At 39.3% G+C, this 8,414-nt stretch overlaps 2 long non-coding RNA genes across 2 annotated transcripts; one reads left to right on the top strand and one right to left on the bottom strand.

Moving 5' to 3' along the window:
• Positions 1 to 3,240: 3,240 nt before the first annotated feature.
• LOC131007773 (uncharacterized) lies at positions 3,241 to 4,231 on the top strand. The gene is made up of 2 exons (XR_009096275.1): positions 3,241 to 3,566; positions 4,000 to 4,231. It is a non-coding gene; the product is annotated as an uncharacterized LOC131007773 (long non-coding RNA).
• Positions 4,232 to 5,304: 1,073 nt separating this feature from the next.
• On the bottom strand, positions 5,305 to 7,908 carry LOC131007772 (uncharacterized). The gene is made up of 2 exons (XR_009096274.1): positions 6,018 to 7,908; positions 5,305 to 5,449 (listed from the first exon to the last, which is right to left on the bottom strand). It is a non-coding gene; the product is annotated as an uncharacterized LOC131007772 (long non-coding RNA).
• Positions 7,909 to 8,414: the final 506 nt, after the last annotated feature.

Raw genomic sequence — 8,414 nt, 5'->3', positions numbered from 1 at the left:
TGGCTCGATGGGTTGATCGCCATCGTGCACTAACAGATTTAGAACGTTATAAGGGTGGGTGCTTGACAGGAGGTTATCCGGAGCACAGTTAAGACTATTGATTCTGACCGGGTGCTTCCCGAGATCAATAACCGATTTTGGATCTGACTGGGTGCGTCCCGAGATCAGTGAATATGGGGAGAAAGTGAGTAACAATCGAACGTACATGGGCGCCCTCAACAAGAAAATATTTTTGTCATGCTTTGAAGTGGGATTCCATTTTAAAACCTTCTAAGTCATGATTGTGATATTGGATAAACTGCCTTATCATTTCATAAAATATTTCGAAAACTTGTGCCCACTGAGTACATTAGTACTCAGGCCAAATTATTTTCAAATGTTTTCAGGTTGATCAGTTGGTGCAGACGAGGCTGAGTTGAGGCTAGGTACCACGATGTCTTTTGCTTTCGCTAATGACTAGCTTATCATCTCGTCTTTTAACTTCTCTAAATTGAGAATTTCTATTGTGGGGTGCAATATTATCTCGTTGTATTTAAACTCGTATCCTATATATTTTAATGAAGCTATCATTGATTATGATCAGAGTCACGAAACTAAACTTATGTGATCCTGAGTTTGAATATTGTCACTTGATTGGCATCTCTTAATGCCTTTCATTTTATCTCCTTTCATATTATCCCTTTGGATTATATAAATACTCAATTTAATGGGTAGGTTGTCAAATTTATTCCGCTTGATTATGACTTTCCATTATTTTTCCTATTTCTTCTTGCCTCGGGAAGTCGGGTCGATACATTTATTATATAAATTATTTCTTTAATTAATTTAATTTAATCAAATTAAGTTAGCGGTGCATTTCAAGTTAGGGTTAATTACGCCAAAAACAATGATCTTTGGGCCAATTTCCAAACTTGCCATGAAACTTTTTTTTTTAAATAAAAAATTCCCTGAATTTAATGTGTTGAACAATTTTTCTATGACTTTCAAGAATCCCCAAATTGAGTGCTGACATGGCACATTTTAAGTGATCTGAAAAGTGACATGGCGTTGCCGGCGGTGAATCAAAACGACGTCGTTTAGTTGGGGGTAAAACGACGTCGTTTTGAGTCCAAACCTCTCTCTCTCTCTCTCTCTTTTCGTGCTCGTCGGAGTGCGGATTTTCTCCAAAGATTTTCGCCCAAATTCATCATGAAAATCACTGCGCCGCCGTTACAATTCAGGAGCACACCCACACAATAAATCCCATCTCTCGATCTCTCTTCTCAATTTCTCAATTCAGGAGCACACCCACACAATAAATCCCTAATTTGCCTCTCCCTTTCAGGCGATAATGCCGCCGCCAAACTCCGCCCACTGCCGATGTCAGCATTGGGCTTCTTGAGTTGTCGTCGTGCTCAACGACTATGACACCCCGTCTTCTTATAGCTAAATTTAGAGTAATTTTGATTTTAGAAGTTAAGATAATTCACTGCCGGGTAAAGAGAAATAATTTATTTTTTTAAAATTCCAACAAAATCATTTACAAAAGAACTTTTGTAAAATTCATTTATTTTAATTTATATGAATTGCATATTTATTTAATTAAGCATTCAAGCATTTACACGAGCTTTTAATACGCGAACCCTGGAGAATTTTACAGTTCACATAATTTAACCCTGAAGTTTTAATTGTCCAATCAACTAGCCACCCTACCTATACTCCACCCTACATACTAGCCGCCCAACCTACCTACTAGCCGCCCAACCTAAAAGAGACTTTCAACTCCCAACACACCTTTGCTTAAGGCAACTCCTCTGCCAATTCAAAAGAGAATGCAGCCAAGTTCTCCTTCACTCATATTCCACCCAAGTTGTTTTCGCAAATCCAAGTTCATACAGGAGCATTCATCAAGTTCTTCCTCACCACAAATCCAACAATCAATCAACTTCAAAGTTTCAACAGATTCATTCTGAAAGGTTATACCTTTAACTTAGTTAGCATCTCAACTCGCTTAGAGACAAAACAAGAAATACAACATATGCATCCATTTCATCTTTACAGTACATATATATATATATATATATATATATATATATATATATGTATATTTGAGCATAATACAACAAGAAAATTCAATAAAAAACATTAGCTTTGTTTTTACAACTAGATAAAGATTTTTGCTTAAAATGGAAGAAAAGTTTCAAGCTTTTGAAACGTGTATGGTGTAGTGTGTGTGTTGAGCTGAGTCGAGCGGCGTCGGGAGGGCGGCAAGCTTGTTGCCGGCCATCCGACCGATGCAGGAGAAAGGGAGGTGCCGGAGTGTACAGGTGAGCGAGAGAGGGCCGTGAGACAGAGGGAGGCGTGGCATGGCGGCTTCGCCGCTGCTGCCGGGCTGGAGACGGTGAGAGAGAGGGAGATAGGGGCTGGGGTGCGGTGGCCGTCCGACAAAATGCAGGAGAGAGGCGGCGCCGTCGTCTGAAATTCGAGCGGCGGCGGCTGGCCTCACCGGCTGCTACGGTTGCCGAAGTCGAGAAAAGGAGAGGATGGCTGTCAATGAGTTTGGGGCTGAGGTTTTTAGAGGGAGAAAGGGGCGGCGACAGCTCTCCAGCCGTCGAGGGAGCGGAGCACGCGACGGCGGCCATGGTGGTGGTGGCTGTCGCCGAAAAATTTTGAGGAGGAGGCGACAACATTTTCAGTGTGTGAGTGTGCTTGTGGGGAGGTGAGGAAGAAAGAGAGAGCAAGGGCGAGGGAGAGGGAAGTCAAGGATACCGGTGGCGGCGGCGGCAGCGGCAGAGGACGGCGCTGCTGCCGTCCGCCGGAGGAGAGAAGAAGGCGATGGGGGGGAGGCTGCTGCGCAGCAGCAGCTGCCTGTGTGTGTGTGTTTGTGTGTGTGTGTTTTAAAAAGAAGAAGAAAGAGTTTGGGGCCTTGCACCAATTAATTTGGAGCCTCTTATGGGCTACGAATTCTTTTCAATTGGGCTCAGATTTTATTTAAAACTTGGGCTTTATTTTTTTTTAATCAAGTGGACTACCTCATTTAATTATTTGGGCTCTGTTATGGACTGCATATCTCATTTAAATTGGGACTCAGATTTTAATTAATTGGCACTTTTAAAGAGTATGACTTGCCCTTATTTGATTATTGAGCTTGACATGTATTTAGATTTGATTAATAAATTGCTTTAATGAATGAGTGCTTAATATTATATATATTAATAATATGTGCATATATTAAGTACAATTACTTATTATATGAGTTGAGCATGAGATGATTTGCATTACATATTTCGCTAATAAAATCATTTATGTTTTAATTGGTTTGATTTATAAAATCAATTATTGAAGAAAAATGAGTAAGGATATTGTTGGTGTCCTTAACTCAAGAGATTTAGTTTTCAAATATTTATTTATTAAATTTTGAAATCCCGGCTAAGTGAATCATAGAATATTAAGCGATTCACTATAAGATTAAGGTTTATTTTAGGACTATGAGTTTAAGTTGAGAACTTATCTTGTAGGACCTACAGAAGAGGATACTTAAGTTCCTAATCAGCTCAGTTAAATTATTTGGATTGTCTCCAAATCAGGTGAGGCTTTATTTACGAAATGTATGTTGAGCTAATAAGCTCGCTTTTATGAAATGTTAAAGTGGATGGTTCATGCTTAAAATATTTATGCTCTCTATTGGTTATTGCTTCTACCAAAACATTGTTGGCTTCGCCAACCAGAACATTGTTAGCTCTGCTAACCAGAATTGTGTACGTACACCAGAACCTGTTGTCTCGAGAGATTCGATGACAACCAGTTGTAGATAGCACTCCCAATAGATGAGCCAGGAAGATAAGAGCTTTGATTATTTTAGTATGCATGGAATGACTCACTTTAAAAACATTCTGTGTTATACTGTTTAAGGCATGAATTATCTTTTTCAGTAAATGATTTTTAAAGTGTTTTTAAATGGCTCAACCCACTGAGTACACTAGTACTCAGCCCTGCAATTGTTTTCAAAACCTTTTGCAGATTGAGCAGCTGGTGGTGACGTGCGAGGCTGAGGAAGGGTTGTTGCTATGGATTTTGAAGAAATGCTATGTTTACTCCCGCTGAAATAAATTCACTTAGTGAATATTATCTGATGCCCAACTATGTTAATACTTTATTCATATTTTTATATGAATTTCACTCTCCATCACTTTCTTAGCAATTGTTTTCCGCATCTATCATATGCTTAGTATGAGACGTTGTCTTGGTCTCAGACCTTCGAACTTCCGATCCTGATAGGGAGAATAATTATGTTATAATGTCGTACTTGTTTTCATTTAAATACGGCATAATGCCCAAAACCCTCAGGGCACATTACCTATTTTATTCAAGTAAAGCTTAGTAGTCCTGTCACATAGCCCATTTCTTTTTCTCCCGGGAAATTAGGGCTGTTATAAATGGTATCAAAGCAAAAGTTCTTGGCTCTGAGACCGCTATTTCATTGATGTTGAGTCTAGAATAGCATCTCTAGACTTCTAAGCTACACAGCAACCCTCAGCTCGCCTTCACACCGCTCTCAAGAAGGAAAGGTACGCGATTATAACAAATTTTACTTATAGTGCGTACAAGTATTTAAAGTGGTTTTAAAAGCAAGAGTTCTTGTTAAAAGAAAATATTTCAGTTTGTTGTATTATGTTACAACTAAATTCTCATAAAGATGTTATTTTGAGCTTTAGCTTGAATAACCAGAAAAGTTTCGTCATGTTTTTATGATCAGAAAGATTTGTCATATATATTTATATGACCAGAAAGTTTGTCATGTTTGTATGACCAGAAAGATTTGTCATATTCATTTATATGACCAGAAAGTTGTCATATTTTTATGACCCGTATTTGAGCTTTGACTCCAGAATCAGTTATATGTTACAGCCAGAACAGTCAGTGAAATTATCAAAATGATTTTATGTCTGTATGACCTGCAACTATAAGTAGGCTTGCCTAGTTTGTCGCCTCAATTATCAGTTCAGACAGGTCTAACTTTCTCGTAGTTAGAGAAATACACTGGATAATAGCATGAGAATCTTATGAGATGAACTTGTAACGACCCAACTTCCCAAACAAAAGAAATAAGAAAATAATGTGATATGAGCAGATCAATTATGAAGATTTACCCAAAATATTAGGTATCTGTGTTTCGAAGAGATTAATAAAATAAAATAAATGAATGGGCATTGAGCGACAATATCGATTAACAACATTCAACTTTCCAGGAGCGCATAAGTTTAGTTTCGTGACTCTGATCATAATCAATGATGGCTTCATTAATTGAAATGCGAATTAAGGGACTAAGCTCAACGAGATACTATTTTACCATATAATAGAAGTTCTTAGTTTAGGAGATTGAAAGACAAGATAGCAAGCTAGTCGTTTAGCGGAAGCAAAAGACAACGTCGAACCCTCGCCTCAGCCCCGTCTGCACCAACCGATCAACCTGAAAATATTTGAAAATAATTTGGGCTGAGTACTAGTGTACTCAGTGAACAGGAGTTTACAAGATATTTTATGGAATAATTAAATAGAGCAGTTTATCCAATATCATAATCATAACTTAGAAGGTTTTGAAAATAGAAATCCACTTCTAAGCATGACAAAACATTTTTCTCATTAAGTGGCGCGCCATGTGACGTTCGATTGTTACTCGCTGCTTATGATCCCGGGACTTAACCACCGTCGGATCGCTTACCGCCGCTTAAGTGAACCCGGGACGTTACCCAGACGGAACACATCATCATCTGTGCTTGGAACGTGTCCAGGAGCACCCTTATAACGCCTGCTTAGCTTCGTTAGTGCCCAAATGGCGATCAACCCATTGAGCAACTAACCTTGTGTACACAATCCTCATCTAACGTGTTAGGTCAAATGAGAATCTCGATCGATGCTTATGCGAGCATTAAACAATACAGAACGCACATAAAAACATTTATATTGGATAAACAAGTAACTTTCATGAAATATCAGAGCTTATATAACTCAAGATACATTTGTAAAATAAAGCCCACCTGGATAGGCAAAGCCTGAAGATCATACACATATAAACTTGTCTTGGGAAAGCAGCGCTAACCCACTTGGTCACAAAGCCTACAAGAAATTATATTCTTAATAGGTCTCGAGGTATCATTCTAATTTCTAAGTAAATGGAATCGCTAACTATTGATACACTTTGCCCGGTTTAATAATCTCTTTGAATGAATCCATAATCTTTTAATATATAAAATAAGTTTAAAACTTATAAAATAATTAATAATTTAAAATAAATTATAAAACATTAATCTTGGGAGAAAAATTAATAATTCTTATTAAAACATTTTCAGCAAAATAATAGTTCAAGCCCAAGAAGATAATTTAAAAACTTGTTATAAAATAATGCAGCCCAAAGTAATTAAAGTGAAGCCTAAATGCTTAAATGTACCTGAGCCCATTGACAATTTAAATCAAACTAAGCCCAACCCATTCTTTCAAATTCCCTTAATTAAACCTACACCTACGCACATCACACACACCCCCCCCCACGCACACTACGCACACCAGCCCCCAGCCTTCCTTTCTCCCTCTCTTCTTCTCTCCCTCTCGGCCGCTCACGCCCTCCTGCCGCCGCCACCGAACGGCGGCTTCCGCCTCCCTTCTCTCATCCTTCTTCTTATCTCCCTTTCACCCCTCACTTCTCGCCGCCCTCCCTCACCTCTCTTTATAATTCTCCTTTTCTCTCTCCCAGAACCACCGCCTCTTCTCCCTCCAAGATCTGCCGCCGCCGCCTGCTCCAATTCCGGCGAGAATCGCCGGTTCCGACGCCTCCCTCACTCATCACCTCCCCTTTCTCACCTTACCTTCTGCTCACCACCTCCCATCTGCCCCTCTCTCTCTCTCTCTCTCTCTTGTGTACCCGACGGCAGACGGCCAAGGAAGGAGCGCCGCCATCACTGCTGCTGCTCCGTTCTCGGCCGCGTTAGTGGCGCCTGGCCTCCGGCCGCGCCACCTGGTTCAGCCACCCGGGACTTCGCCGCCTTGCTCCGACTCTGTCTGCCTTCGCCGCGAGTGGCCGGCGAGCTGCTGCCACGCATGCAGCGCCGGCAGCCGCGGCCTTGACAGCCCGCGTCAAGCTCGGACAGCCCCACTCCTCCCTCTCATCGAATCCTCGACTCTCACTCACCGGAGGATCAAAAGGAAAGGAATTCAGATGTAAAAGATGAGAAATTTTAGAAGTAAAGATTTGATTTTTTTGTATTTTGTGTGTCTGAAATCTTTGAAGTTATAAGGAAATGAAGTATTGACAGATGCTGTTGTTGTTGATTTCATTCGATAAAAAGTCAAGCTCCTAAAATTTCTGCAGTTGAAAAGTAATTGAATGAAAGGAAATTGAATGGGAGAGAGGAGATTACCTTCAGCAATCGGTGTGTGTGGATGGGGAATGTTTGTGGGTGTGGTGAATCTTAAAGAAACAAGAAGGTGATGTGGAAGAAAGAAAGCCAAAGCTTTTGGGAAAAAAATAAAATAAAATCGACACTGTAGAATTCTTGGGGAAAAAGGAAAATGTATCAATTCTCGCTGCCCGGCTCAGCTTCTCACACTGACATCCTAATTTTGGGCCACTACTGATCTTACAATACTTGAGCTGAAAGCCCATAAAATTATTCACTTAAATAGAGATTGTTGGGCTTGAGGTCCATCAAAACTGATAAATAAATAAACAAATATAAATGAAAAATACTAGTAAGAACCTTTCTAATGTATTTTAGTATTGGGCTCAAAACCTTTGATTGATAAAAATTAATAGAAATGAACTTTAATTATAGAAAAATCTCGTTGAAATAATATGACTTATTAAAAATTGGGCGTGTATCAATAGTATACTTAATTAAAGATTTTCTATATTCCTTATGGAAATGTTGGGGTATCACAGAACTCCTAGCATGAGGTCCTATAGAAGAATCAAGAATTAGAGTTTTCAACGAAAGGGCGTATGATTTAGAATGAGTGAATAGAAAGATAGAACGAAGCAAGACAGAACATAGAGAGACATCATACAAAAAGATAGATCATAGAAGTGTGGAATTTAGAAAAGATAGATCATGAAAAGACAAAAGAGAAGAACAAGACACGAAGAAACGAGCCCAAGATAAGCAGAAAGACGCATGAATGGTTCCACGCACTCTACAAGTATGGAAGACTCAAGGACGTCACACGAACGTGTACCAATCAGAAAAGATAGGTGGAATGGAACTAACGGAACCTCGCCACAAGCTAACAAGAATTTGAAGCTACAAGCATAATATCCCACTATATAGTAGAGTTACCGGATATCTATATATATATATATACAGTTTCTAAACGTAAACCTATTATTGTAGACCTTTATTTTCTTTCGATTAAAAGCCCCAATACTTTTGGACATATATGTA

This window comes from Salvia miltiorrhiza, chromosome 2 (genome assembly GCF_028751815.1).
Source record: "Salvia miltiorrhiza cultivar Shanhuang (shh) chromosome 2, IMPLAD_Smil_shh, whole genome shotgun sequence".
Taxonomy (NCBI): Eukaryota; Viridiplantae; Streptophyta; class Magnoliopsida; order Lamiales; family Lamiaceae; genus Salvia; species Salvia miltiorrhiza.
This window is presented reverse-complemented; position numbering and strand designations above follow the sequence as displayed.